The sequence below is a fragment of the Maylandia zebra genome, linkage group LG4, assembly GCF_041146795.1.
Source record: "Maylandia zebra isolate NMK-2024a linkage group LG4, Mzebra_GT3a, whole genome shotgun sequence".
Lineage (NCBI taxonomy): Eukaryota > Metazoa > Chordata > Actinopteri > Cichliformes > Cichlidae > Maylandia > Maylandia zebra.
Genome location: NC_135170.1, coordinates 15,706,983 through 15,731,002, shown reverse-complemented (window position 1 = coordinate 15,731,002; position 24,020 = coordinate 15,706,983). Strand labels below are relative to the sequence as shown.

Sequence of the window (24,020 nt, the reverse complement as noted above, 5' to 3'; positions counted from 1 at the left end):
CATGAGGAAAACCTGGCCTCTCCTGCATTTCCATAAAGGCTGTTAATATTAGAATCTTTTCTTAATAAGGCTGAGAGCTACACATAAACTAAACCTACAGTAGTTCATATTATGCGTGATGCTTTAATGGTCCAATGGCAAGAAATTCCATTGCAATGAGGTAAAAACACAACAAAACTTTGGCCTTGGTGCCAAAGAGAGGCTCTATGAGCTCCACATGTTCAGAGATCACCGAATAGTGGGGCGAAAGCAAAGAGGCAAGATGTGTGGTATTTCACAATGCAACCAGTGGAAAGGTAACAATTAAGGATGAAGTCATGCTGCTCAGGAAAGTGGAATAATTTCTGATCTCATCACCTTATCCCATTGGTAGCTAATGAGGCTTAAAGATACTTTGTCAGGAAATGCTGAGGAAATGGTGTAGGCTGATGCCGCTGAATACCTGATGCCTCGTATTACCGAATGCCACACAAAATAAGAATAACAGAAGTTTCACTCCAGTAAGTGCGTGACAATGAGATTTCAAATGAACTCCAAGTGGCTGCAAATTATAGTTTTCAAACTCAATTTTTAGAAGTTCATTTCTAAAGTCTGGATATCATTCCAGGAGGACATTAGGTTAATTTAACGTTTCACAATGTGAAAGTCGTGTCGACCATCTGCATTGTTTTGATTTCTTTTATTTTAATGTCGTGCTATCATTTATTTATAAGACGAGTTTTTGTTTCTTTATGAGTGGAATAGGTTTTTCCAAAGAGAATCAAATGAATGGAAAAGAAGAATAATGAACATCTGTTGTTAGATTAAAAAAAAGAAGAGAAAAAACTCTTTGCTTCAATCAAAAGGTAAAGTTTTCTGTTTCTGTCTTTCTTACATTGTAATAATTGTTTCGCAAAAGGTTTTCCCCCCCTTTATTCTATCATTTCCCTGTCTTCTTATGAATTCTGGTCATTTGTGTTGCTCACTATTATTCTGTGTTGTGCATGCTCCTTTTTTCCTCTGTGTTTTCTGTGCCTGCTCCCGTTTCCTCCCACAGTTTAATTGGTCATTCTAAATTGGTCCTGTGACTGACTGGCAACCTGTCCGGCACGTACCCCGCCTCTTGCATAGTGACAGCTAGGATGGGCACCCGCCCCCTTGTGACCCTGCTGGATAAGTGATTAAGAAACTGGATGGATGGACGAATGGATGGATTTGTCCAAGGCAGGAACAATATTTCTTGCAACACTGACAGGTTGTATATGTGATACATTTAAAAGTGCCACTTTCTGAGTTTAACAGGATTTAAGAGCAGATTGACATAATCGGGGATTTTCTAAACAAATTGCATGAAGTATAAAGACTTCATAAACACTGTGGTAAAGATATCATATCGTCATAATGTACCCCAGTAGCCCCAAGTCTTTTTGGTCTCTTCCCAAATACTAAACTAGTATACAGTGCTTTTCCTCTGTTGCTCTCTCTCTCTCTCTCTCTCTCTCTCTCTCTCTCTCTCTCTCTCTCTCTCTCTCTCTCTCTCACACACACACACACACACATGGATTTGTCTTCAGCACCTGTGTTACTTTGAAACTGTATTGCATATTTAACTTCTGGGATGTATGGATTTATGCTTTAGGAGGAAATATATGCCATAGCTATGTTGTAACATAACTATGGCATACATAGTTACTTTACAATGACGATGAAAAAGAGCGCTTTGTCTCGGTAGGAGCAGCCAAATGAAGGAGTAAATCCCTCGGACAGCCCCTGATGCCCACTGTCACAGACCATTCAAAGAAGCAAAGGATATCCTGGTAGCTCATAAAGTGGTGAAATTAATGTTTCCATCATTGTGTTGGTTCTTCAGCATTACACTCAGGTGTTATTGGTCATTACAGCTGTTACTGATAACGGATAAACTATATTCAGACATTTAAATAATATATTCAGTGGATGAGTGATCTTTTTTTCGATTTTTGGAAATGAAACAACACATACCTCAAACATAAATTATGAAAAAATGTCTAGATGTAACACACTAACCTTTTTGTGTGGACTGTCAAGTCTTAATACAGCCCATTAAAACAGCAGAATTTGACCCAAAGTGCTTTAGTACGGAGCCCCGCAGGGGACATGGGAGAAAGAAAAATTAAGATGGACTTTTGCGAGATCTTGCAAAACTTTTGCGAGATCCCGAAAGTAAGGACACGCAAAAGTTTTGCATCTCCGTACTTTAGAGACGCGAAACTTTTGCGAGATCTCGCAAAACAAACTCGGGATCTCGCAAAAGTCGAATTCCAACAATGGTGGCAGCTACTTAGTTGTAATATTACTCTTTCTGGGTCACAAAATACACTTTTAAGATATTTTGAGTCGTGAATGTAGTTGTGTAAATGTCAGATATCTGCTCGGTTTACAAGACATCACATATTTGCAAAAGTGCTCCGACATTTTCGGAGATCTGACACCCACCATCTCGAAGCTAACGGGAGGTCAAGACCTACTACAGCCGGGAGGAACACCGCTTTCCCGGCACATCGTGCCTCGACCTCCCGGTCGGCTTCGAGCTGGCGGCCTCCGAAGAATGCGGCTAAAACTTTTGCGAGATCTTGCAAAAGTTTTGCGAGATCCCGAGTTAGTTTTGCGAGATCTCGCAAAAGTCTGTCTTAATTTTTTTTCCCTTCCATGTCCTCTGCGGGGCTCCGTATTTTAGAGACACATTTATATTCCAGAGCTTCAAAAAAACTCGAAATGCAAGGCAGTTGGAAAGTTTGTTTTGTTGTCTTAACTCAGTGATTCCCAAACTTTTTTTGCTGGGCCCCCCTTTGTTTTACAAGAAAAATGTTCACGCCCCCCCCCCCACCTAAACACTTTTTAAAACTCCTTTTTTGCGTTTACGTGTGGACGAGTTATACAGAGTTCGTCACGCAACGTCAAAGGTATGTGCCTTTTTTCACGTCACGCTGTGCGCCACGTTATTGTTTACATGCGATGAATTGCAGAATGGCAGATAGAGACGAAATACGGTTAATCTGACTATCTGCAGATAGCTTACATACACACGCAGCTACTGTCCCTCCATTTAGAAAGGCAGAGGCGTCACGGTGTGATTATTTTACGTGTCGTTGTTTTTTTTTTCCTGTGTAATAATATTCAACATTGCTATCAATACATTTTTCAAAAAATGTCTCTCTGTGCAAAATGGTTTTAAAAACATAAACAACTGTAGGATCCTGTTTGTCCGTGATTTGAACAAATTACAGCAGGATCAGCCTGATGTTATTTGTATCCCACTGTAACTTTACTGTATAAAGAGCTAGCATCTCCAAAATGTCAGGAGTAGTTAGTCATTACAAGAAGTGTTTGTGAACTAAAAATCAAGAATGTGGGATACTGTTTGTCCGTGATTTGGAGAGCCCAACGCAAGGGAAAGCCAAAGCTTCTTCATATTTTCTAGTCTTTGGCTTGGAAGGAAGTTGGTTTGGAAACATATTTGGCGATGCTTCATCTCCTGCTTTGCCAAATATGTGTGGGAACCCCATCCAAAACCTGTCAATTATGCTAGCAGTGTCCAAGCTTTCTTTTTTTTTTTCATACCTTGTCCCCCCTGCAATGACTCTGCGCCCCCCCTAGGGGGCGGGCCCCACACTTTGGGAACCTCTGTCATAACTGATTATTCTGGAAAGCAAAACTCATGGTGATTTAGTGGTCATCAAACTGTGTTCAGATTTGGCAAATTGATGGTGTTTACAGTTTTTTTCAATCGCTAACAAGCGCCTACCCATACTTCAGATACTTTTTCTAAACTCTTAACACAGACTCACACCTACAAAACACAATTGGCCAAATGGATAATTTTCTTCTCAAAAATACATTTTGTTAAATATATATTAACTCTTCATTTCAAAATAGAACACATCTTTCTCTGCACACACTAACTGTACAAAAACACTATAAATCTGACTCAAAATGAAATTAGTCTGTCAAAGAATAACACTTGTTTTCACCTCACAAGGTACATGCAGTCAATCAAAGTACACCTTGTTTCAAAATACTGGCTATTATTGACATTACAAAAACTGCATAGACTTTTATGTTTCAGTTTTACAGGTATTTGCATGCGAAACATGCAATCCACCATTTTGACACCAGAAATGTCTTGGTTGGTAACTGTATGTCCACATGTACAGTAATGTTCACATTCAAAAGCATTCCAGTAAAAAGCAAACAAGTTTTTGTTTCTCTACTGTTTACTACAGGAGGTACAGTAGAAACACGGTATGATAGGACAGAGAAAGTTTTACAGTATTGCTTACAGTGAACAAAATATCCATGAAACACACAAGAGCATTCTGAACAAAAAAACAACAGCAAAAAGCCAAGATAAAAAGGGGGGAGGGGGAGGGGGGCTAAAAAAAGGCAAAAAATTTGCATCTAATCTCTGCGATCTTCAGGGTTAGGCCACATGTTTTCATCAACATCACATCTGATGTTATCCAAGTCGATGCACCTGGGATAAAACCGCCCGGTATGTTGGATCCACCCTTGGCAATCGTCAATTGTGATGTCCCTGGAGCCAGCATCCATGGCTTCAAGGAGGGACATCTGGTCATGTGGCTGATGGTCATAAACCTTCCACCTCCATGCAGAAAAAAACTCCTCTATGGGGTTGAGGAAAGGTGAATAGGGTGGACGGAAGAGACTTACCAGTCTTGGGTGGACTTCAAACCATGTTGTTATTGCTTGCGAGTGATGGAAAGCCACATTGTCCCAGGTAATTACAAAGGTCCTCATGTTTTCACCCTCCTGACCCTGCTCTGGAACCAGGCGCTGGTGGAGATCATTGAGAAAGGCAAGCAAGCGCTCTGTATTATAGGGTCCAACCTGACATCTGTGAAGGAGTAATCCTGCATTTGCAATTGCTGCACACATGGTAATGTTTGCCCCTCTCTGTCCTGGCACATCAACTGTGGCCCTTTTTCCAATTACATTTCGTCCACGTCGACGCCTTTTGGCCAGATTGAATCCTGCCTCATCGATGTATATGAATTCATGAGGGGCCTGGTTGGCCTCCAATTCCATAACTCTCTGAAACAAAGTTTATGTAAGTCATGTTATTACTGTATACCATACTGTACTGTAACCTAGTATTGTGTAGGTTACCTACTTGCAAAGTGCAAAGCTTATAGAACTGGACATTGGATTGAATATACACTGTACCTGGACATATTGTCGTCGTAGCTCCTTGACCCTCTCACTGTTCCTCTCAAAGGGAACAGTGTAGAGCTGCTTCATCCGCACTCTATGTTTGGACAATGTCCGCGTAATGGTTGTGAGGCTGATTCTATCGATATTGTCAAATATCTCATGGTCCGCCACAATTCTAGTTTGAATTTCACGCAGTTTTATTGCATTATTTGCAGTAACCATTTCTACAATGGCAAGCTCCTGATCATTACTGAGGAGCTTTCATCTTCCCCCAGAGGGTGGAAGACGTTGCATTCTTTAGAAAGACAAAAAATTCAACATATGCATTACTGTATGACCATATTGACATGTCAAGTGAGAATAGAAACAATCCATGTAAAATGCAATACTTACCTGTTGGTTTGTTGAAAGATGCGTATAATGGAGGCAACCGTTGACCGCCTCAAATTGGGCTGCACTCTTTCACCAGCCTCTCTTAGTGAAAGACCATGGTTGATTACATGGTCAATGATAGTGGCACGGATTTCATCACTGACTACTGTTCTTGCAGCCCTTGGAGTGCCACCACCACGCATTCTTACACCTCTACCTTGCCCTCTCCTTGGGCCTGCTCTTCTCCCTGGGCCCCTTGCTCTTACTCTTCCTCGACCAGACATTACAGTATTTGTCTTTTTTTTGTTTCCAAAAACATCACTCCTCAAGGTCTTGCCTTATAAACCCCACTGAGTCTAAGCCAGAATGGAAGAAGCTGTGGTTGGCCCAATTTACCCAACATAAATCAGCTGTGTGTCAATTATTCAATTGTTTGTTTATTATCAGCTGAGATATATTTTTGATATTGATATTGTTTTTGTACTGATATCATTGCAGAAGCAGAGGTTTTTATACTGTATCTACGGTTTGGAATATTGTTTTTGCTATTGTGGGATGTTGTTTGTTAACATTCGTAGATACTACAAAAACAGTCCATAATTTTGTTGGGAGGTATAGCTTGACTGTTAAGAAAATGTAAGCATCGTGGAAATGTGTTCACTGACTGCATATTGGGTGAACACGATATGAAATGTGTGAATGGTATGGCCACAACAGACCGATGCTGTGCTAATTGTGTTTAGAGTTTTGCAAATGTGACAACTGTTTGGACAAACGCTTGTTAGCGACTGCAAAAAACTGTAATCTCTTAACTCGTGACCCATCCAAGTGCCTTTATTAGTTGAAAGCACTGGTGTTGGACTGGTTCTGATTATGACCTGGGTATCTGCAATACTGGCTCTGTATTTATCAGATCGATACCAAAAGTTGCAGTATTGCAGTGCTAGTGGAAGGAACAGGTGAAGTCGATCGAGTAAACAAAAACACGACAGGTGAGGAAAGTACAGCAGCGACAATCATTTCATTTAGGACAAACACATGTGCACCTTGGGTGTTCACATTTGTGTGTCTGTGCATTCGTGTAATATATGTGTGCTATAATTGAATAGATGTGTGTGTGTGTGTGTGTGTGTGTGTCTGTGTGAGAGAGAGAGACAGCGAGAGAGAGAGAAAACGGGAGATACAGAGAAATGAGAAATTGATTTTTATTATCGGGCCGCTGCATCTAGAAAACCAGTGGAAACACTGAATTATATTCTCAATAAAAAGATCAAGAACCATAAGGGAAACTAACTGATCTCCATACAGTATGTTATGTTGCAGTGGCGTGTGTATTTGTGTGTATGGGGAGAGCGAGATCCTGTAATGTCTGTTTTCCAGTATGTCTGTCTCATATTTGTGGTTGCGTTACCGTCCGTGTGTGTGCGCGCATGCACGTGTGTGTTGTACACCCCTTGAGGCCATTCTGTCTCCCAGACAGCTGTTTGGTGACCTGGTAACACCCCTCCTCTCCCTCCCTCAGCATGTCACACAGACACCCTTCCACACACACACACACAGACACCCTCCCACCCACACGGCAGCGCAGCATGTCTGCCACCACTGGTATCCCCGAGCCATCGCACACATAGACACTCAAACGCAGTCACAGTCAGACACCTTCAGTCCCACACACAGTACACTTCCAGATCATCCAACATTCTTCATTTGCCTCTAAAAGTAGACGCTAAACCTTCTCAGTTGATGATTTTTGATCATTAGCACTAAAAAGTAAAGGATAGTTTAAAAATCAAACATTATGTTAATGGCATCTAGCATCCAGGCGTGAATGTGGTGGTCAATGCCAGACTGCTGCTTTCTGCATGTCACAGAAATTATTAAACAGCTTCTAAAATTCCCAGTCCGACATCAGAAAGGTGTGAGGATAAAGAAGCTTTTTAAACAGCCACTAAGCGCTCACAACAGAATATGTGTATATGCAACACTTTCTGCCACCAAAGGTACAGGGACCTTTACAAAAAAAACAATCTTTTGAGCTATCCTAAGATAGAGCGTCATTTTGATAAATAATGGATGCATGGAGATTTGTCAGTCTTGTGTTTTGTGAATATTCTCCAAAAGCTTGTTACAATATTGCGCGTGCAGTCCAGAGGGCTCTGCTGCGGAAATAATGAAAGCTAAATTAGCATTTTTGGCAATTAGCTAACCTTACTTCTGGACTCCAATCAGGATGTTCCTGCCTCTGATTCCTGACTGTTATATTCAAGTACAAGAAGGTGCAGCCAGACTTTCTGGATGTGATCCAAAGTGAAGGCATCGGGGTGCCATCTGACATTGTGCTTCAGTGGACCATGGTTACTGACTGGCACTGGAGCAGCTTGCAGTAGAGTGTTACACAGTCAAACTGGTAAAGCAGCATCACGTAAGGCATAAAACATCAGCATGTCCGGTTCCACCTATGAAGGGCTTAACTGAGTTTTTAGGGCTTCTTTTGTTATAGCCGTGCACTTCAGGTTTTTTTGTAATGTTCCTGCTCTTTTATTTGTAGATCAAAATCTAACTTGTGATTTTATAACTTTATTTTGAAGCTAATCTTTTTCTGAAGATCCGATTGAAAACTTTTTTTCCCCCAACTTCTGCTAACCAGAGGAAGCAGCAGTTTTTTGTTTCTTTTAACACAGCTTAGCCAAACATCCTGGTTTTATTTTAGACGATTACATTATTTTACTTTGCACACGTAAATAAGATTATTTCATAACCCCCAGAATCAAAATTGTTATTTTATGTGAATAGTCAGTTGTGTTGTTTTTTTTTGTACTGGATAATAGCCTGCAGACACATCTCGTGAATGATCCCAGCTCCTTCTTCTTTGCTGGTTCTCTCAAGCGCCTCCAGATTTGATGCTCGTCTGGCACAGACCTTCAGTTCAGCCCACAGATTTTAATAGGATTCCATCAGTCAACAACAGCTTCTGGAAGTAGAAGTGTGTTTTGGGTCATCATCGTGTTGATCATGATTCCTGACGAAATTCCCAGTTCCAGATGCACTGAAGCACCCCCACAGCATAATATGCCAGCCACCGTGTTTCATTGTGGGGACAGTGTTTTTTGAGTTGTACGTCTCTCCCTTCTTTCTCCAAACATAAGCAGCATCTCTGTGGACAAAAAGTTCTAGTTTGTCTCGTCTGACCAAAACATGTGCTTCCAGCATGCATAATCTTTCTCCAGTATGTTCCTAGAATACTTCAGTTTGGCTTTAAGGCGTCTCTTTTGCAGAAGTAGAGTTTTTCTTGGTCCACAACCCTACAGTCCATTCCTGTGAATGGTTCTACTGACTTCTTTAAGACCAAAATTCCTGACTTGGCTAAGTCATTCATTAATGTCTCAGCAGTTGTTCTTTGCAGAGTCTTTGAAATTTTTTGCTTCTTACCTCTGCCAGGCATGTTCGGTGTTGCATGGCTCTCTTTGAATTTCTTGATAATCCTTCTCACTCTAGTTTTCGGCACTGTGATAGCTTTGTATATCCATCTACTGCTCTGTGAGCATCAACAGGTCTAAACTGGTTCTTTTGTTTTTGGCACGATGCTTTCTCGAGCGACAGCTCAAACCCTTGCTGAAGATTTTATATTGTGTGTAAATTGAAACATAACCCACAGTTTTAACTTGATTTTACAAGCACTGAGCATTACAAAGGCAAAGCCCATCATTTCACAGCAGTGGTTTGTGCTATGGCTCAATATAAAGGTCAATTTTTCAGGGGGGTAATAATATTGACCCCGGTCAAAATACACTGAACAAAAATATAAACGCAACACTTTTGTTTTTGCTCCCATTCCCCATGGGATGGACGTAGAGACCTAAAATTCATTCCAGATACACAATATAACCATCCCTCCCAAACAGTGGTCACAAATCAGTCCAAATGTGTGGTAGTGGGCACATCTGCTATATTGAGATAATCCATCCCACCTCACAGGTGTGCCACATCAGGATGCTGATCTGACATCATGAGTAGTGCACAGGTGTACCTCAGACTGCCCACAACAAAAGGCCACCCTGGAATGTGCAGTTTTGTCTCACAGCAAAATGCCACAGATGCCACAAGCAATGAGGGAGCGTGCAATTGGCATGCTGACAGCAGGAATGTCAACCAGATCTGTCGCCCGTGCATTGAATGTTCATTTCTCAACCATAAGCCGTCTCCACAGGCGTTTCAGAGAATATGGCAGCACATCCAACCGGCCTCACAACCGCAGACCTCGTGTAACCACACCAGCCCAGGACCTCCACATCCAGCAGGTTCACCTCCAAGATCGTCTGAGACCAGCCACCCAGACAGCTGCTGGAACAATTGGTTTGCACAACCAAACAATTTCTGCACAAACTGTCAGAAACCGTCTGAGGGACGCTCAACTGCATGCCCGTCGTCCTCATCGGGGTTTTGACCTGACTCCAGCTCGTCGCCGTAACAGACTTGTGTGGGCAAATGCTCACATTCGATGGCGTCTGGCACGTTGGAGAGGTGTGCGCTTCACGGATGAATCATGGTTCACATTGTTCAGGGCAGATGGCAGCTGAGAATGTCCCAGTTCTTGCATGGCCAGCATACTCACCGGACATGTCACCCATTGAGCATGTTCGGGATGTGCTTGACCGGCGTATACGACAGCGTGTACCAGTTCCCACGAATATCCAACAACCTCGCACAGCCATTGAAGTGGAGTGGACCAACATTCCACAGGCCACAATTGACAATCTGATAGACTCCATGCGACGATGTGTTGCACTGCATGAGGCAAATGGTGGTCACACCAGATACTGACCGGTTCTGGGTCCCCAGACCCCCAATAGCGCAAAAAACTGCACATTCCAGGGTGGCCTTTTGTTGTGGGCAGTCTGAGGTACACCTGTGCACTACTCATGATGTCAGATCAGCATCCTGATGTGGCACACCTGTGAGGTGGGATGGATTATCTCAATATAGCAGATGTGCCCACTACCACACATTTGGACTGATTTGTGACCACTGTTTGGGAGGGATGGTTATATTGTGTATCTGGAATGAATTTTAGGTCTCTACGTCCATCCCATGGGGAATGGGAGCAAAAACAAAAGTGTTGCGTTTATATTTTTGTTCAGTGTAATTCCTTCAAATAATTACTTTCTAAAGATAACTAGTATTTTTTTTTTTAGAAATGCAATGTTGAACATCCCTTACTGTGTTAAAAATAGAAAATATTGAAAGTGAATTAAATTTAAAATTTAATTAAACTAAACAGAAACCCTGGTTATCCATGTGTTCTTATATATTCTACTGTCCATTGGACTGACAAAGTCTACATTGTGTATCGCCCTCAGCAAATAACTGTAAATTACGAACAGGTCACTTGTCAGATGTAGGCTATTGGATCTCCATTTATGTGTCAAATCAATTCTGAAAGAGGATAAAGTTGATTATCTGATGAGGCAGTCACGAGTGTATAAACTAGTACACTTCAAAGATCTGGTATCGTCGATAATAAATAGGAGGTCATGCTACAAAAATTGGTTTTATTTTTATTCCTGCGGCGAGGGAATGTACAGATGGGTGGAAAAACTGTAACGTGCTGCCAACAGCTTAAATGTACCTTAGCACTGATTCTCCAAGTCTCTGGGACTCAACTGGAGGGAAGAAAACTGCTTTAATAATGTATGCTCAACAGGGGTTTTATCCTGAACCAACCTGTGTTTTTATCCGAGCTTTGAGCATGTTTTCCACTCACTGTGAAGTTGTTTGCTTTAGACTTTGCGTGCCTCCCACTTGCTTCTCTTTTTACCAATGTGAGATACATCATTGCTTCAGTATTTTGAGCTTAGAAGATTTTTATTTTATTTTATTTTTTACCAAAGTATAATCACAAGGTCCATTTGAAAGACTGAGGAAATCCAAATTATGCTCGAGGACTTGTGTTTGTTGCTGATATCATTGACTTTGTATATTTTAATAAGCGGTCATCACTGGTTGTTCCTGCATATTTTTATCTGTTGCCCCTAAGTACTCCCAATTGCTTTCATTTATTGGTATCTTACTGGTACTATAAACCTAGTTGTAATATAATTATAGCTATAATTAAGTGCTGATAATCTCACTACACTCTTCAAAGACTTTATTAAGCACACCTTGCAAGTACCACATTGGACCACCCTTTGCCTTCAGAACTGCATTAATTCTTCGTGGCACATATTCAACAAGGTGCTGGAAACATTTCTCAGGGAATTTGGTCGATATTTGGCATGACAGCATCACACAGTTGCTGCAGATTTGTCGGCTGCTCATCCATGGGGAAAATCTTCTGTTCCGCCACATCCAAAAAGGTGCTCTACTGGATTGAAATCTGGTGACTGTAAACCAGTTTGAAAAGGTTTGAGCTCTGTGACATGGTGTTTTATTCTGCTGCAAGGAAGTATCAGAAGATAGGTGCACCGTTTCCACCGAAGGACTGACATGGTCAACAACAATACGCAGCTAGACTGTGGTATTTTAACAATGCTCAGTTTGGTTTAAAGTTTGAAATGAGAGAACTGATGAAGACTTACACCAAAGGTTTGTGACCCTTGTTTCCAAGTCAGAAACAGTCCTAGTTAAGCTACTACACAACATCAGTGACTTTGTTAAACGCAGATCAGTCCAAATATTGATAGTATCACTACGAACGCTGGTATTAGTATTGGATCGCGTGATAGGGTCGATATCTTGTTTCTATCCTTGTTTCTAAGTTCAATATGTAGATCTTAGAGGATAACCCGTTTGTGTTGACTGTCACATTTATTTTATTTATTAATTTATTTATAGTGCATTTAAACAACAGAAGCTGACCCACAGTGCTTTCAAGACAGGCACATTTACATTGCATGTCTCCAAAACACCCAGTTTCAAAATATATGAAAAGCTGAAAGTTGTATTTTATTGTATTAACTAAGTATTACGGAAACTAAAAATCACAGTGATTTAGTGGTCATTAAAATGTGTTCAGAATTTTCAAACGGTGATGATTTAGCTCATAAATCATAACACACTGCTCTTCCCTAGTAAGTTGTCTTTACAGGTTAAAAGTATCAATAGTGGTATATATAACACTGGGACTCTATTTAGTTGGTATTGGATGGATGCTAAAATTTGTAGTATGGCACAGCACTACAAGAAACCAGCAGGTGGGCTCTAATCTGAGCAATGAGCCAATGAGAACATCAGCAAGAACCAAGGCATCATACCTAGGTAGGTTAATTAGTGCAAAAATAATTCATGTTCAGTAAAAGATCACCAGCGAAGATTTCAGGCCAAGCCTTTTGTTTTTGTCTGCATTAAAAAGCAAGAAAAGCGAAAAAATCCACTCCATGTAGTTTATTGTACAATAATAACATTATATTAACATTATATTTTTCTTTTTCACTGTAGGACCTATGGTGTGCTCTACTGTAGTTTTCCGGAAGGATTGATTGTGTTGGGGGAAAAAATGAATGGAGGGAGCCGCTGCTGTCAAAAAGAAGATTAGTCTTGACAAAAATAAGAATTGAAATGGTGTAACGTTTCGGGAGTGGAGGGTAAAATGTGCTCTCTCGCTCATTTGTGATATAGCCCAACTGTGTGGGGTTTTTTTTTTTTTTTTTGACTGAGCCGCTGCCTGATGGAGCTTTAGCGCAGAGAGCAGGGGAGAGAGAGGGAGAGCGACAGACCGACGGACCGCCAGTCCGTCCATCTATCCAGCTGCCCCTGCCTCTGCAGAAGCGCGCAGGCACACACGCTGACTAAACGCCAGCACGCTCTCTCTCTCCCCCCTCTCTCTCTCTCTCTCACACACACATGCTCGCGCGCGCGTACGCGTGAACGACAAGAATCGTTGGGAGAGGGTCCCATGCACGGCTCGCAGGCTGCCGGAGCCTCTGCTGTACTGGTCAATGTGCGTGTGCGTCTATGTGCGCGTCCGGCGTCTGCATCTTCCCCCTATGCGCTCCTCTCCTCCCGGGACAGGAATAACGGGATACGGGGAGCTCCAATCGCACCGAGGCAGGTTGAACCCCCCCCCCACCCCCCACCCCCCCACAATGCGCGGGGCCAGTGGAGATTGCAGTGGAGAATCAGCAGCACAGGCGCACACACAATGAAGATTGGATTACAATGTTTTTTATTCGGAGCGGCGCGCTTGTGAAGTGCTAAAACGGGGGATTTCATTCATTCTTTTATTTTTCTTTCTTTTTCTTTTCTTTTCTTTTTTGTTGGACACGCTGGAATAATTCATTGCGAGAGAGTCGTTGAATTTTTGTTCACCCCCCCTCGCTCTCCTGTTGTGCAGTGTTTGTGAGACCATCAGTGGCTACATGGTTTCTCGGAGGATAGAGGGGACTGTTGCAATGCCATCTCGCACCACTGTTTTGGAGCTCTGTGGAAGGGAGATGCTGTAAGTACTTTGCCGTATCTCTTATTGCTCTCCGAAAATGGGTTTTGATGATCATAACCCCCCACCCACCCCATCTCCCTTGATCGGCGCGTGCCACTGGCGCCTTTTTGTTTTACCCACAAGCGTCCCTCATCCAAAAAGTGCGGCACCACACCGCAGGGACACGGCGCTCTAAATAATAATTAGAATAATAATAAAACAAGATCAACGTGGATGAAGACGATTAAAGGGAGTCGGTACGCAAACAAAAAAGCAAACTCTGCAGTCCAGCCTCTCGCGTCAAGCGCTATAATTTCCTATTAATTTACACTGGCGCAGTGAGCGGAGCGCAGGCGGCTTCACGCAACACACACAGAAACGCACGCACACACACACACACACACACACACACACACACACACACACACACACACACACACACCAGTTTATTCCCTTAACTTAAATTCATTGGCACACCTAGAGCTATAATCTGTCAGCTCGGCTATGAGGAAAAAAAGAGAGAAAAAAAAAACAGCTTCTTCGGCTGATCTTTGGGGGCTCGTGCACTCCTCTTCTCCAGTTTCTCAAAGTATAACCACCGACACAAGAAACCGAGCGTGTTTTAGCCGATAAAAACAAAGATGGATGATTGAGCGATGAGTATTATTTTATTCAGAGGTTGGACAACACGTTTTTTTTTTCTTTTAGTCATCCCAATTGTTGGCACAACTTCTAGCTCCTCTCATCCCGCATCAGGATGAACAGTCATCATACATCAAGGAGGCCTGTAGTTAATTTCTTTTTAAAGTTGTAATTTAAAGAAGGGAGATGCACATCGTGCCTGTTCCAACCTTAAACTGTGACACGAAGTGAGAACGAGCTCAAAAAAGAGAGAAAAGAAAGCTCTTTCACTGTGCGAGGAGCGTCTCAGCCAAGAGTGGGGGATTCAGGCCCACTTTCGCTTTCACCAGTAGGGGTCGCACTTGTATTGTATTGGCTTCACTGAACCAAACGGGGAGATCCAAATGAATTTACATCTACCCCTTCCCAGCACCAACGCACACACATTCTCTCTCTTCCTCCTGCTCCCTCAGTCACGTTGTTAAAGCGCAGTTCTATCACGGAAAAGCTCTCTCTCTCTTTCCCTCTCTCTCCCTGCATCCAGAGGCTGCTGCCCATGGAAGGACAAGCCAGTTTTTTTTTCATGACATCAAAAGGATCAAATGTATTAAAACCCACTACTTCCATCCAGGTAGAGTCAGGCCTTACAGTGCACGGTTGAAGGGTTTTCCCCTCTCGTGCAGGAGTGAAAAACGTGAACGTTTGCTTGCATGTGTGCGCCCAAACAGCTTCAAAGTATTGTTGCATGCCAAACAGGAGCAACAGCAGACACAGGGGAGAAGGGAGTCAAGAGAAAATGGGGAGTCTGAGAAGATAAAAGAGCGGGAGAGCGAGATCTTCTCTATGTGTTTGAGGGAGAGAGACAGGGAGATAGCGGTGATTGATTTTTAATGGCCCTTTATTTACATATAGATGAAGACAGAATTAGCAGAAGACAGCGAGAGAGTGATTCAGTTAGAGGATACCCTCTGACAACTTTAAAGTCGAGCACAGAGCAGATTTCTCCTGCACAGCAGTGTCCGTGTGCTTCGGATTCATCAGTGCTTTTCACGGGTGAATAACACCTGAAATCACCTCTGACTCTGGCCTTCGGGGATGGTTTAGGAGAAAAGATTGCTTACTTATTGGGCGAAACCAGAAACACCACGAGATCTGGATCTCTTTGTGATGCCACAAGGCAAGATCAAGTAGCACGTGAACCTACTCATGGATCTAAATAGCATTCTTCTGCAGATGTTTTACCCATCGTGCCGATCACAGCACGTTGAAATTGCAAGTGAGAAAGAGAGACGCTGCACTAACATGGGATTACTACAGGCTCCAGAGCAGGAAGCAGAAAGTGACTGATGCAATTAGCACTAAAAGAGCCAAAAGTAAATGAGTGAGGTGTCAAACTATAATGTGAATTCTGGTATAATGAGGGGGACAGGGGGGCGGCTAGGTGTATATTGGGGCATCGGGTGCATGGATGGAGAACAAAGAAGCAGAGAGAGCGCACAATTGTGTTCACATCCATTATAAGAGAGAACACAAGCAATCTCATGTCTTCCTTTGTCTCTCTCTCTCTACCTCTCTTGTGCCCATACACTCAGTGGGTTTGCAGGGAGCTAAAGAGGTATGCGCAGTGGGCACACAACACGGTGAAGCCTGAGTGGTAACAGACGATTACTTCCACTGGGCTTCTCACGGGCGCTCATGCACATGTCAGGGCACACAGAGCAGATGGCTGGGGCCTGAGAGAGACTGGATGAGAGAATGACTGGAAAAAAAATGGACAGAGGAATGAGGTGACAAAGGAGAGGAATATGAGGGGAATATGGGGAATTGTGTAGCAAAGTTTGAGGAACTGTGTCTAACAAAAGGCACATTATGTCAGCAAGCTTGTCAGCTAATTTGCCGCGCCTCAGCTCAAACAAAAAATTGGCCCTGATTACATTGTTATGGTTATTTGGCAGGTATTAGAGCAGCCCCCAGAATCATTAAAGATATTATACAACTGTTAGTCTCCATCGAGAGAGAACTGATTTGGCAGTGTAAACTGAAATCTTGTCAGCTAATTTGCAAACACTATACTTCCACAGGTTTTGGTGAACTGGGTTTAGCAGCATTTTAATGAGCATTTTTAAAAAACAATGTAGACCTTATATGTAACCACCGTGACTTTTTCAGCTTCTGCAATTTAAAGGAGCCGCTTGTTTTGTTGGAGCCTGAAGTGACTATATGTAGATAAGAGGGTGGGGTGCTAAGCTATCAGATAATGCTAATGCTAATGTAGCACAGATATTTCCACGAAAAACAGTCAAAAGGGAATCAACAGCAGAGACACAGCGGAGAGGTCCTGTTCAGTGACTCTGATTATTCAAAGTCAGGCTTCAGGTGCCTCTGTTGAGACACCTGTTGATCAAAGCGGTCATGCCCCTTACTCCTGCAAATAATAACAATAAATGACCCCCCCTCCCCCACGGAGTTGTTATGACTAATTTAGGGTTGTGAGGCTGGGGCCTTTCCCAGATGTCATAAGGTACATCCAGTCTGTCATGCAGAAAGGACCCAGGCTGGATTTTTTAAATCCAAAGCACTTTACTATAAGGCAGGAGTGCTAACCACTACATCACTGCCTTGGTACACTGACAATGGGGACCAAAATGGTTAATTGTACCAGGCTGTAAACATGCTTTTTAATGCTATAAAGTTTGGCATTTTAACATCTGTGCATCTGTGGAGAACAATTCACTTCTGAAGCGGTCACTAGAGTTAATACAGTTTGGGGATTCCTTTGTTGGCTTCAGTTTCCAAATTGGAAGGTTGGCCCTTGGTCTCTTAAGGTAGCACATTTTTGACTCCTCTCCTTACACACTCATGCTAATTATTAGTTCTTATAAACATGAGAATTTAAAACTCTTTGTGTGTTTAGCAGAGGCTTCTTTTTGATACGGGTGTTAGATGACAGAAGGTGAAATCCATTGGCCGGTGAAAGAAAAATAGCTTTACTACAGTCTTATTTTTGGAAAAAATAGTATCCAATCTTCCTTCGCATGCTTAGTTCATATGCAAAGGAAAGTAGACCTATAAGTTCAGCAGCACATTGGTATTCATACAGTTTCCTTCTCCTGGTGTCTGTTTTTTTCAAATGGAAGAATCTCATTTTAGAATGAAACTCTTGAAATAGAAAAGGACAGAGGGATAGAGAACCTGGGGAATGAATGAAATTAGTTGCAAAATAATAGGAGAACAATTGTGCAGGGGGAGAGAAAGGGAAAACGAAGCAGAATTATTTTAGTATTTAGCTATTGTTGAATTATTCTTTGTGTAATTGGGCACAGTGTTACAAGTATGGGGTGGGGGCAGGAAGAGAAACAATACAGGGGGGGGGGGGGGGGGGGGGGGGGGGACATCCAAATGCAACCATGTTATTTACTGAGTTTAAAAAGCCAATAAATAAGCTGTAGCATTGTAAAATGGTTAGATTCTGGTGCAAAGAAACAGCTTTCCCCTCATTAAAAACTGCTTTGACAGCAAATATGTGTTAAGTGTCTTATACTGCAACAAATGAAAGTTCCTCTTTGTTTGATTCCAGCAGGGTAGGCCATCTTAGCACCCAGACTTTCACTGTGAAACCTCTATGGAGCAATACCTGCAAAATTGTAAATTGTGTTGCATTATCTTGCTGAAATAAGCAAAGCCTACCCCCAAAAAGGCTAGTCTGGACTGTAAAATATGCATCCGTCCATTTGCTTCTGCTTATCCAATTCAGTGTCTTTGGGGGGCTGGAGCCTGTTCCAGCGACTGTACCATAGGGTCGACTATGAGCAGAGATGGGCAGTAACGCGTTACTTGTAACGCGTTACTATAATCTGATTACTTTTTTCAAGTAACGAGTAAAGTAAGGGATTACTATTGCAAAATCGGTAATTAGATTACCGTTACTTTCCCGTAGGAACGCTGCGTTACTGCGTTACTAAAACCGTGATTTTTTTTTGCGAGAATGTCTCATGACAGTGACGTAAGCAAGTGCGACGTTGGTGACAGCAGCTGTGTGCAGATCAACAATGGATAATATATCGAGTACAGGAGAGAGTATGAGCGTGCAGCGTTTAAAGTGTGGAAGTACTGACCTTACTTTGAGTTTGATTCCATAAAAAGTGACAAAAACATTAGCGTCCATCGTGCGTGGGAAGAAAACTTCTTTTTACAGCGAAAAAAACCCCTAAACTTCCGAGCAAGCACCGAGTAGCTACGACGTGATGGGAAACTCACAGAGACACTCGCGCGGATTCTTCAACTGACCGCAGCACACCTACACCAGGGTAACCCTCCGCCTACCCTGCTCCTGCTTTACAGGTGAAAATAGAGCAAAAGGACCACTGAGTCTTTGACTTTATTTATTTTCTGCTGTGTTTTACTTGCATCTGTTTGAAAGAGTGAGTGAAAACACAAAAAATATTTTATTTTATGTGCTGGAATGTGTAGAAAATAGGTTTAAATGTTAAACTAATTTATTCAAGTCAGAGAATGTTGCATATAATTAAATGTTTTGCTTGATGCATAAAGTTAAAAGATTAAAACTGATAAAACAAGTTAAAAAAAGAGACTTTTCCATTTGATTACATTTTGTATGATGGATTATGTAGAAAAAGTAGAATTGGGCTGAAAGATCTATCACTTTATCACCTCTTCAGGTTGTAAATCGTGTTTTTAAAAAGTAACTAAGTAACTAAGTAACTAAGTAATTAATTACTTTTGAAAATAAGTAATCAGTAAAGTAACGGGATTACTTTTTGGGGGGAGTAATCAGTAATTAATTACTGATTACTTTTTTCAAGTAACTTGACCAACACTGACTATGAGTATAAAATATGTTGCACCAAAACATGAATAAATTGTTTAGTTTCAGATCTTGACAGAGGAAAGTGGAGAATATGTGCTGGGAAACAAAAAGGAAAAGGAAAACCAATACTGATACAATATTTTTTTCCTTGAGACACCCAAACTGATTTCTCTAACATTTAAGTGCATTTATTTGTGAGGCCATAAAAAGGTAATATGACAGCAAAGTCGTGGATTGTTTGTTTATGCTCTTTCTCACTCTGCTTGTTGCGGTTGTGGTGTTCCAACAACATGCACCAAGAGAGAGAATCTCGTAGTTCCCTCTGGTGGACAAACTCAAACATTTTTGCCTTAGAAATGCAGATACCATATTTCAACAAACTGCTAATATCGGCTCATATATCCACCCTCATATATCGGTCAGACTCTAAAGAAAAATGACAAATGGAGAATAATGGTTTTGAGAATACACACAGTGCCTCAAGTTAGCTCAGTTTGGTAGCAAATGGTCGAGATGGCATAAAGATGCAGTATGAAAGATGAAAGTGAGGACAGATGGATAAGTGAAGGTATGAAGTGATGAACGAAGTCACAGATGAGCTAGTGAGGGATGGAATGAAAAGCATGCAGTATTTGGGACACTCTTGTAACGCATACATACCCACACATCCATGCCCTGGGTTGTGGCATAGCAAGAATCACACTTATCACCCTCAGTATCAACCACTCTGACCGTGTAAATAAATCATAGAGTGTGTAAACTATGTTAATCTAATTTTTATACCACGTAGAAGATAGCAGAAAGAACAAATGTGGCCACGGCGGCACATGCAATTATATTAACCGTTACATAAAGATAATGCAGCTTGAATTATTGATGCATGTGAAACCTAGTTGCGTGCGGATCGGAAATGTGGGGTTTGTGACCGTGAAGCACGAGGGAATTGCGGCCGTGGCTTAGCGAGAGAGATTTTTTATTGCCGAAGTGTCTGCGTGGAGAGCGTTCTGTGATTGAATATGTAGAACAAGAAATGAAATGATACCTATAAAAGCGCCTCACTTTCTTATTGACGGATCACCAAGAGTGAAGAATTGAAATGAATGCGCGCACGCACAGGGAGGATCTGTTTTGTGCCTCATGCTCGTGAGGAAATAGCAGTCTGTGTGTGTGTATGTGTGCATGTGTGAACACTAGCCAGTAGTATGGATGCGCCTGCCAAACATCATTTACGGTTGTGGTGCCAAGAAACGGTAGCCTTTGTGTGACGACAAACTGCCCAATACGATTTGGCTGGGGGTGCTCTCTCTCTCTCTCCCTTTCTTTCTGTATTTCTCGCCCTCTTTTATTATACCACTTTTTTTCTGCCTGCCTTGCTTTACTTCCTCTATTTTTTTTATCCTCTACTGCTTTTCTCATCGCCCCAAAATATCCCTGTACTGCTGCAGAGTTGTGACAAGGAAACGAAAAAACCAAAAAGACCACAACACTCTTTTGTTTGTCAGATTTCCACGGCACCAATTGGAACTGAAACATAATCTTGTCATCCTCGACTCGCCTGTTTCTATAAATACCATATTACACCGAATTGGTGCCATTTTGACCCTTTTTTATGAAACTGGTTTGTGCTGAGTCCCGTCGCTGTGGCTACTCAGAGCAAAGGCTGCGTGTGCGCACTTTCCCTAAATCATTTTCCACGACAGATGCTGCATCTCATGAAATTGTCTAACAGCTTGCTATCTGTTTTGTTTTATGTGTGTGTGCATCATCTAAAGAGAACACGAGAAACAAATACTAACAAACAAATACTAATATTCATGCCTGCACAGTGCACATTTATAGAACAGTGTTGTTTTAGTTAAGAGCATGTCCACCAAAGCTCCGTGGAGACTTTCCAGACTGTGTGGGCTTCATAAGGCCTCTAAATGGTGAAACTTAAGACTGGAATGCTGTTCTTTAACAGATTCTGCTCAAGTTCTCTTCTGAAAAACTGTATGTAATCTGCTCCACAGGTAATGTTACACAAACAAAATTCAGTTCAGTTCAATTCAATACTGAATTGAAAGAAATACTTTTAATAATCACAAAAACACTTGCCTCATGGTGTTTTATATTATAAAGACCCTACAATAGTACAGAGAAAACAGAAAAAATCCAATAATCAGATGAGTTCTATGAGCAAGCACTTATTGACAGTGGGAAGGAAAAACTCCCCTTTAACAGGAAGAAACCCTGGCAGAACCAGGCGAGCGGAGGAAGGAGAAAAGAGAGCAAAAATGAATAATAATAACAAACAACTAAATGATGGAATAGAAGCTTTTGCTAATTGGATCAAACTGTGACTATCGAGCAGCACGGTGGCATGGTGGTACGGTGGTTAGCACTGTTGCTGCACAGGAAGAAGGTCCTGAGTTCAATTCCACCATCAGGTCTTCTGTGTGGAGTTTGCATGTTCTCCCCGTGTTTGCATGGGTTCCCTCCCACCGTGCAAAGACATCTAGCTTGTGGGGATAGGTTAATTGATTAATCCCAATTGCCCAAAGGAGTGAATGTGGGTGCGAATGGTGGTCTGTCTCTGTGTCTTAACCCTGCGACAGATTGGCGACCTGTCCAGGGTGTATCCTGCCTCTCGCCCTATGACAGCTGGGATAGACTCCAGCACCCCCTGCGACCCTGAAAAGGATAAGCGGAAGCGAATGGATGGATGGATGGATGTGACTATTGAGTGGAATGTGTGCTTGGAAGTGGCAAACATTAAAAAGGACTTTGCGATTATGTTGTCTCTCGGCTAGTGAAGCAGGATGGAGATGATCGCTCCAAGTAATGTATGATGCATTTAAAGCCTGAATTCAAACAAAAGCCAGTCCCATAGAATTCAATTACTTCACAAGCTGCCAGGGCAAGCCTGCATGTAATCCTGAGGCTTTTTGACAAAGGAATATGATGACTTCTTGACAGAGACACTAGGAATCCATTAGGCATCAGCGCGCTCTCTGCAGTGAATGGACTGAGATTTTGGATGATTCATTCTCCGGTCTCTTCTCTCAGTGTTTCTGCTTAGTTGGGCAAGAGATGGGTGGGCGGGGGGGCAAGCATTCCTCTGCTTGTTTTAAAAACACAGGATGACACAGTTGAGCCCGCATGCATTATTCAGCTCACATTAGAGCCTGTCCTTTGGAGTCTCAATTTCATTACAAAATCACAAGGTATGACAAATTCTAGCCTACAGAAAGTAATCTGAAACTATCATTATACTTTGAAATAGACAGTGGAGAACAATCTTTCTCTGTGTTTCAAGCAGTATGTGTTGAGCGGTCATAAACAACAACAAAAAAGTCAGAAAATAAAAAGCATTTCATTGCACTTCTTAGGCTGAAAGGCACGATGATTAGGCCACAATGTTTATGACAAAAACAACAGAAAGGGCCACTGAAGGCACTTGAGAAAGAAACTGCACGCCACACGGCTGGTGAATAGAGAGCTGTGCTCGCTCCTGCAGCCTTCAGAGGGATTCAAGCATGCGATGTAAGTATGTGCACTAGTTGATGGGGAGGATCGGATGTTTGAGGTTCCCAAACTCTTTACAGTCTGAACAAAAAGCAGATTGCTTCTTCCTTGGCCTGTGGCCCAGGCCTTTCAGCTTCTTTCATTAAAATCTTTTAATATTTTCTGAAACAACTTGTTAAGTAAGAAAAGTGACAAAGAGACATGAGTCACTCTGTTCTGCTGTCTGTCCATGGAAGCTTTTGCCACCCTGTTGATTGCTTTCTATGCTATTTTGTCTTTAATGTTAATGGTAAGAGTGTGACCTCACGAAGCTGTGCTGCCTCTGACAACAGCACGCTGAACAACAGCTCCTGTGAATCAGTTATGCACCAGCGGTCTCCGCACCCATGCAAAAACGTAAGGGCCTGTCAGTGAATCCATAAATCGTCAACAATACACATGGACGCATTATGTGACCATATGTTTCATGCCTTTCTGAGCTCGCTCACGCTCTACTGTTCAGCACACCTGCTCATAAGTCTTAGAATGCCTGATGATGTTTTATGTTCGCTGAGCACTGGCTTTTCAAGTAGGCCGTGAGTGCTCTCGCCACGGGGGAGGGGTTGCGTAGAAGCGATGATGTCGCTTCGCTTTTCTGTTCGATTTGTGCAGAGTAGCCGTGATCACCGTCTAACCTGTTAGTCACGTTGGCACACACAAACATTTGTTTTCAGCGAGGTGCCCTCGATCGCCGTACTTCTGCCCCTCCGTCAGAGGCATGCGCTGTGTAGCGTCCCATGCTATTTGCAAGACTCGCCCTTTTGTATTGGTCTGCTTTTTTTTTCTTAGCTTTATTTAGTTTGCTTCATATTTACCTATGGGGTACAAACTAATCTCTTTGTGAGTGTATCTGTGTTAGCAACATTAGGTTTTTTGATGGGTTTCCATACAACTTGAGTATTTTGGAAAAGCGCGTCGGTTCAGTGAGGCATTTAATGAAAACCTGGGTGTGACCTTTGCACCCAATAGTTTCATACACTGTTTAACTTTTATAGATTTTTTTCAGTGTCTTCTAGAAAGAAGTAGAAAGAAAATGCCCAAAAAGTTTTTGGG

The 24,020-nt window shown here is 42.1% G+C and overlaps 1 protein-coding gene and 1 long non-coding RNA gene across 3 annotated transcripts in view; one reads left to right on the top strand and one right to left on the bottom strand.

Annotated features, from left to right (window-relative positions):
- Positions 1-24,020, bottom strand: part of LOC112434758 (uncharacterized) — a 208,440-nt gene that overhangs the window by 13,326 nt on the left and 171,094 nt on the right. The gene's annotated exons all lie outside the window — the stretch shown is intronic.
- grin2aa (glutamate receptor, ionotropic, N-methyl D-aspartate 2A, a) overlaps positions 13,269-24,020 on the top strand; it is a 172,328-nt gene continuing 161,576 nt past the window's right edge. The window contains exon 1 of the mRNA XM_004560701.3: positions 13,269-13,996. The gene's annotated coding sequence lies outside the window, so the exon portion shown is untranslated. The remainder of the gene's footprint in view (positions 13,997-24,020) is intronic.